Here is an 8356-nt window from a genome sequence, read left to right on the forward strand (position 1 = left end):
AGTCCTGTGCCTGGTCGCTCCAACAGGGGCCAGACACAAGCGGCACCACCTATTGTCTTTTGCCTGCAGTTGAGGCCCACTGGACTAGCCAGCAAGCTGCTGCAGCAGTAAATAAACAGGTAATCTTTCTTTCCAACACTGAACCCTGGTGGTGCACTTAATATATGCTACCAGATATGGGACATATCAGATATTAAACTGATATAAACAGACACCACATTTGATACCAGCCAAAAGGAAGAATGAGAAGTGATAACTGTGAAAGGGGAGGAACCAACGCTGTCCCCTTCACATGCACCATCACTACTTGTAGGAAGGTAGGCTGGCTGGCAGCCTCCCATACACACTCTGGCTGGGTGGCAGTCACCCACCAGTACACACAGCAGGCCCTAAACCCATATCATTATTGCTAAGCAGGAAGATGGGAGTCCATTTCACTCTGATGGACCATTTTTAAATGCAATCCATAACCTGGCTTTGGCAGGAACCCTTCTTACTCCTCCTACTTGCATTTGATACTGGGTTTAGGATCTGCATAGGAAACACACACACACACACACACACACACACAAGCACACACTTACCTGTGTTGTCTGCTGACGCCTCCTTGGCTGTCCCCAAACGGTATAAAACCAACAGCCACGGGAAGCTGTAAGGATAGAGGACATACCTGCATCCTATTGGACTCACTTGTCTTGGTTAAATCCAGCTTATTTGAAAACTTATGGTGCTGCTGCTTCTGATCATGGCAGTGCTGCTTCTGACAAGGCTGTTCTTTGGTGGGCCTAGGTGACATCACAATCTCCATGGTTACATACACAACAAAGGTCAGATGTTGTTTACACCTGGCCATGCCAGTGGTATTGAGTAGCATATCACAGTGCTAAGGGTCCTGGATGCAACAATCTTTCAATGGGGAATAGCCGCACTGAGTTTGTCAAGTGCACCCATGTTTGCAACTCCAACAATACACACATATGTATGTATGTATGTATGTATGTATGTATGTATGTATGTGTATCTATCTATCTATCTATCTATCTATCTCTTTCTCTCTTTCTATATGTATATATATATATATAATTTTTTTTTCTTTTCAATATATATATATATATATATATATATATATATATATATATATATATACATATATATAGAGAGAGAGATGGAAATACTTTTTTAAACATGTTTTCACCTTTTTTTTACCTTCTTTTTTTCTTCTCTCCATGTTTTCCTTCTTTCCTCCTTTTTTCCTATGCTGCTGCTTCTTATTTTACTCCTTTTTCAGACCCTATCATTGCACTATTGCTTATTCAATACCACCAGCAGATGGAGACACTATATTACAACATTAGTCGTGAGCAGCAGTTTGTACAAACAAATGCCTCATAGCTGATGTCCTATCCATTATTGCAATGGATGGCTGGCTGGCAACATTTGTTTTAATTATTCCAATACCACAGTACCAATGCATGGTCAATCAACAGCAATGACACCCCCATGTCAATTAACAAGATTCAGCACCCACTACCTGAAAGACAGCTACCTATCATGTCATGTCCAACCTGCACAGGTGTGCTGGTTGCTGAGCTTATTCAATTAAAGAGGACATTCAGCAGCAGCACTGTGCCTGGTCGCTCCAACAGGGGCCAGACACAAGCGGCACCACCTATTGTCTTTTGCCTGCAGTAGGGGCACACTGGACTAGCCAGCAAGCAGCTGCAGCAGCAAATAAACAGGTAACCTTTCTTTCCAACACTGAAACCTAGTGGTGCACTTAATATATGCTACCAGATAGTTGACATATCAAATATTAAACTGATATAAACAGACACCACATTTGATACCAGCCAAAAGGAAGGATGAGAAGTGATAACTGTGAAAGGGGAGGAACCAACGCTGTCCCCTTTACATGCACCATCACTACTTGTAGGAAGGGAGGCTGGCTGGCAGCCTCCCATACACACTCTGGCTGGGTGGCAGTCACCCACCAGTACACACAGCAGACCCTAAATCCATATCATTATTGCTTTGCAGGAAGATGGGAGTCCATTTCACTCTGATGGACCATTTTTAAATGCAATCCATAACCTGGCTTTGGCAGGAACCCTTCTTACTCCTCCTACTTGCATTTGATACTGGGTTTAGGATCTGCATAGGAAACACACACACACACACACACACACAAGCACACACTTACCTGTGTTGCCTGCTGACGCCTCCTTGGCTGTCCCCAAACGGTATAAAACCAACAGCCACGGGAAGCTATAAGGATAGAGGACATACCTGCATCCTATTGGACTCACTTGTCTTGGTTAAATCCAGCTTATTTGAAAACCTATGGTGCTGCTGCTTCTGCTCATGGCAGTGCTGCTTCTGACAAGGCTGTTCTTTGGTGGGCCTAGGCGACATCACAATCTCCATGGTTACATACACAACAAAGGTCAGATGTTGTTTACACCTGGCCATGCCAGTGGTATTGAGTAGCATATCACAGTGCTAAGGGTCCTGGATGCAACAATCTTTCAATGGGGAATAGCCGCACTGCGTTTGTCAAGTGCACCCATGTTTGCAACTCCAACAATACACACATATGTATGTATGTATGTATATATGTGTGTATGTGTGTATGTCTATCTATCTATCTATCTATCTATCCATCTATCTATATATATATTTCTCTCTCTCTCTCTATATGTATATGTATATATATATATAATTTTTTTCTTCTTTTAAATATATATATATATATATATATATATATATATATATATATATACATACATATATAGAGAGAGAGAGATGGAAATACTTTTTTAAACATGTTTTCACCTTTTTTTACCTTCTTTCTTTTCTTCTCTCCATGTTTTCCTTCTTTCCTCCTTTTTTCCTATGCTGCTGCTTCTTATTTTTCTTCTTTTTCAGACCCTATCATTGCACTATTGCTTATTCAATACCACCAGCAGATGGAGACACTATATTACAACATTAGTCGTGAGCAGCAGTTTGTACAAACAAATGCCTCATAGTTGATGTCCTATCCATTATTGCAATGGATGGCTGGCTGGCAACATTTGTTTTTATTATTCCAATACCACAGTACCAATGCATGGTCAATCAACAGCAATGACACCCCCATGTCAATTAACAAGATTCAGCACCCACTACCTGAAAGACAGCTACCTATCATGTCATGTCCAACCTGCACAGGTGTGCTGGTTGCTGAGCTTATTAAATTAAAGAGGACATTCAGCAGCAGCAGTCCTGTGCCTGGTCGCTCCAACAGGGGCCAGACACAAGCAGCATCACCTATTGTATTTTGCCTGCAGTAGGGACCCACTGAACTAGCCAGCAGGCAGCTGCAGCAGTAGCTGCAAATAAACAGGTAATCTTTCTTTCCAACACTGAACCCTGGTGGTGCACTTAATATATGCTACCAGATAGGGGACATATCAGATATTAAACTGATATAAACAGACACCACATTTGATACCAGCCAAAAGGACAAATGAGAAGTGATAACTGTGAAAGGGGAGGAACCAACGGTGTCCCCTTCACATGCACCATCACTACTTGTAGGAAGGGAGGCTGGCTGGCAGCCTCCCATACACACTCTGGCTGGGTGGCAGTCACCCACCAGTACACACAGCAGGCCCTAAACCCATATCATTATTGCTAAGCAGGAAGATGGGAGTCCATTTCACTCTGATGGACCATTTTTAAATGCAATCCATAACCTGGCTTTGGCAGGAACCCTTCTTACTCCTCCTACTTGCATTTTATACTGGGTTTAGGATCTGCATAGGAAACACACACACACACACACACACACACAAGCACACACTTACCTGTGTTGCCTGCTGACGCCTCCTTGGCTGTCCCCAAACGGTATAAAACCAACAGCCACGGGAAGCTGTAAGGATAGAGGACATACCTGCATCCTATTGGACTCACTTGTCTTGGTTAAATCCAGCTTATTTGAAAACCTATGGTGCTGCTGCTTCTGCTCATGGCAGTGCTGCTTCTGACAAGGCTGTTCTTTGGTGGGCCTAGGTGACATCACAATCTCCATGGTTACATACACAACAAAGGTCAGATGTTGTTTACACCAGGCCATGCCAGTGGTATTGAGTAGCATATCACAGTGCTAAGGGTCCTGGATGCAACAATCTTTCAATGGGGAATAGCAGCACTGAGTTTGTCAAGTGCACCCATGTTTGCAACTCCAACAATACACACATATGTATGTATGTATGTATGTATGTATGTATGTATGTGTATCTATATCTATGTGTATCTATCTATCTCTTTCTCTCTCTCTATATGTATATATATATATATATATATATATATATAAAAAAAAATTCTTTTAAATATATATATATATATATATATATATACATATATATATATATAGAGAGAGAGAGATGGAAATACTTTTTAAAACATGTTTTCACCTTTTTTTTTTACCTTCTTTTTTTCTTCTCTCCATGTTTTCCTTCTTTCCTCCTTTTTTCCTATGCTGCTGCTTCTTATTTTTCTTCTTTTTCAGACCCTATCATTGCACTTTTGCTTATTCAATACCACCAGCAGATGGAGACACTATATTACAACATTAGTTGTGAGCAGCAGTTTGTACAAACAAATGCCTCATAGCTGATGTCCTATCCATTATTGCAATGGATGGTTGGCTGGCAACATTTGTTTTTATTATTCCAATATCACAGTACCAATGCATGGTCAATCAACAGCAATGACACCCCCATGTCAATTAACAAAATTCAGCACCCACTACCTGAAAGACAGCTACCTATCATGTCATGTCCAATCTGCACAGGTGTGCTGGTTGCTGAGCTTATTCAATTAAAGAGGACATTCAGCAGCAGCAGCAGTCCTGTGCATGGTCGCTCCAACAGGGGCCAGACACAAGCGGCACCACCTATTGTCTTTTGCCTGCAGTAGGGGCCCACTGGACTAGCCAGCAAGCAGCTGCAGCAGCAAATAAACAGGTAATCTTTCTTTCCAACACTGAACCCTGGTGGTGCACTTAATATATGCTACCAGATAGGGGACATATCAGATATTAAACTGATATAAACAGACACCACATTTGATACCAGCCAAAAGGAAGAATGAGAAGTGATAACTGTGAAAGGGGAGGAACCAACGCTGTCCCCTTCACATGCACCATCACTACTTGTAGGAAGGGAGGCTGGCTGGCAGCCTCCCATACACACTCTGGCTGGGTGGCAGTCACCCACCAGTACACACAGCAGGCCCTAAACCCATATCATTATTGCTAAGCAGGAAGATGGGAGTCCATTTCACTCTGATGGACCATTTTTAAATGCAATCCATAACCTGGCTTTGGCAGGAACCCTTCTTACTCCTCCTACTTGCATTTGATACTGGGTTTAGGATCTGCATAGGAAACACACACACACACAAAAGCACACACTTACCTGTGTTGCCTGCTGACACCTCCTTGGCTGTCCCCAAACGGTATAAAACCAACAGCCACGGGAAGCTGTAAGGATAGAGGACATACCTGCATCCTATTGGACTCACTTGTCTTGGTTAAATCCAGCTTATTTGAAAACCTATGGTGCTGCTGCTTCTGCTCATGGCAGTGCTGCTTCTGACAAGGCTGTTCTTTGGTGGGCCAAGGTGACATCACAATCTCCATGGTTACATACACAACAAAGGTCAGATGTTGTTTACACCTGGCCATGCCAGTGGTATTGAGTAGCATATCACAGTGCTAAGGGTCCTGGATGCAACAATCTTTCAATGGGGAATAGCCGCACTGAGTTTGTCAAGTGCACCCATGTTTGCAACTCCAACAATACACACATATGTATGTATGTATGTATGTATGTTGTATGTATGTATGTATGTATGTGTATCTATCTATCTATCTATCTCTTTCTCTCTCTCTATATGTATGTATATGTATATATATATAATTTTTTTTTCTTTTAAATATATATATATATATATATATATATATATATATATATATATATATATACATATATAGAGAGAGAGATGGAAATACTTTTTTAAACATGTTTTCACCTTTTTTTTTACCTTCTTTTTTTCTTCTCTCCATGTTTTCCTTCTTTCCTCCTTTTTTCCTATGCTGTTGCTTCTTATTTTTCTTCTTTTTCAGACCCTATCATTGCACTATTGCTTATTCAATACCACCAGCAGATGGAGACACTATATTACAACATTAGTTGTGAGCAGCAGTTTGTACAAACAAATGCCTCATAGCTGATGTCCTATCCATTATTGCAATGGATGGCTGGCTGGCAACATTTGTTTTAATTATTCCAATACCACAGTATCAATGCATGGTCAATCAACAGCAATGACACCCCCATGTCAATTAACAAGATTCAGCACCCACTACCTGAAAGACAGCTACCTATCATGTCATGTCCAACCTGCACAGGTGTGCTGGTTGCTGAGCTTATTCAATTAAAGAGGACATTCAGCAGCAGCAGTCCTGTGCCTGGTCGCTCCAACAGGGGCCAGACACAAGCGGCACCACCTATTGTCTTTTGCCTGCAGTAGGGGCCCACTGGACTAGCCAGCAAGCAGCTGCAGCAAATAAACAGGTAATCTTTCTTTCCAACACTGAACCCTGGTGGTGCACTTAATATATGCTACCAGATAGGGGACATTTCAGATATTAAACTGATATAAACAGACACCAAATTTGATACCAGCCAAAAGGAAGAATGAGAAGTGATAACTGTGAAAGGGGAGGAACCAACGCTGTCCCCTTCACATGCACCATCAATACTTGTAGGAAGGGAGGCTGGCTGGCTGGCAGCCTCCCATACACACTCTGGCTGGGTGGCAGTCACCCACCAGTACACACAGCAGACCCTAAACCCATATCATTATTGCTAAGCAGGAAGATGGGAGTCCATTTCACTCTGATGGACCATTTTTAAATGCAATCCATAACCTGGCTTTGGCAGGAACCCTTCTTACTCCTCCTACTTGCATTTGATACTGGGTTTAGGATCTGCATAGGAAACACACACACACACACACACACACAAGCACACACTTACCTGTGTTGCCTGCTGACGCCTCCTTGGCTGTCCCCAAACGGTATAAAACCAACAGCCACGGGAAGCTGTAAGGATAGAGGACATACCTGCATCCTATTGGACTCACTTGTCTTGGTTAAATCCAGCTTATTTGAAAACCTATGGTGCTGCTGCTTCTGCTCATGGCAGTGCTGCTTCTGACAAGGCTGTTCTTTGGTGGGCCTAGGTGACATCACAATCTCCATGGTTACATACACAACAAAGGTCAGATGTTGTTTACACCTGGCCATGCCAGTGGTATTGAGTAGCATATCACAGTGCTAAGGGTCCTGGATGCAACAATCTTTCAATGGGGAATAGCCGCACTGAGTTTGTCAAGTGCACCCATGTTTGCAACTCCAACAATACACACATATGTATGTATGTATGTATGTATGTATGTATGTATGTGTATCTATCTATCTATCTATCTCTTTCTCTCTCTCTATATGTATATATATATATATATATATATATATATTTTTTTCTTTTAAATATATATATATATATATATATATATATATATATACATATATATAGAGAGAGAGAGATGGAAATACTTTTTTAAACATGTTTTCACCTTTTTTTTACCTTCTTTTTTTCTTCTCTCCATGTTTTCCTTCTTTCCTCCTTTTTTCCTATGCTGCTGCTTCTTATTTTACTCCTTTTTCAGACCCTATCATTGCACTATTGCTTATTCAATACCACCAGCAGATGGAGACACTATATTACAACATTAGTCGTGAGCAGCAGTTTGTACAAACAAATGCCTCATAGCTGATGTCCTATCCATTATTGCAATGGATGGCTGGCAACATTTGTTTTAATTATTCCAATACCACAGTACCAATGCATGGTCAATCAACAGCAATGACACCCCCATGTCAATTAACAAGATTCAGCACCCACTACCTGAAAGACAGCTACCTATCATGTCATGTCCAACCTGCACAGGTGTGCTGGTTGCTGAGCTTATTCAATTAAAGAGGACATTCAGCAGCAGCAGTCCTGTGCCTGGTCGCTCCAACAGGGGCCAGACACAAGCGGCACCACCTATTGTCTTTTGCCTGCAGTAGGGGCCCACTGGACTAGCCAGCAAGCAGCTGCAGCAAATAAACAGGTAATCTTTCTTTCCAACACTGAACCCTGGTGGTGCATTTAATATATGCTACCAGATAGGGGACATATCAGATATTAAACTGATATAAACAGACACCACATTTGATACAAGCCAAAAGGAAGAATGAGAA

At 41.7% G+C, this 8356-nt stretch overlaps 1 pseudogene; it reads right to left on the reverse strand.

Moving 5' to 3' along the window:
• Positions 1-8253: 8253 nt before the first annotated feature.
• Positions 8254-8356, reverse strand: LOC130336636 (U2 spliceosomal RNA; annotated as a pseudogene).

This window comes from Hyla sarda, unplaced genomic scaffold, assembly GCF_029499605.1.
Source record: "Hyla sarda isolate aHylSar1 unplaced genomic scaffold, aHylSar1.hap1 scaffold_488, whole genome shotgun sequence".
In the NCBI taxonomy this organism is placed as follows: domain Eukaryota; kingdom Metazoa; phylum Chordata; class Amphibia; order Anura; family Hylidae; genus Hyla; species Hyla sarda.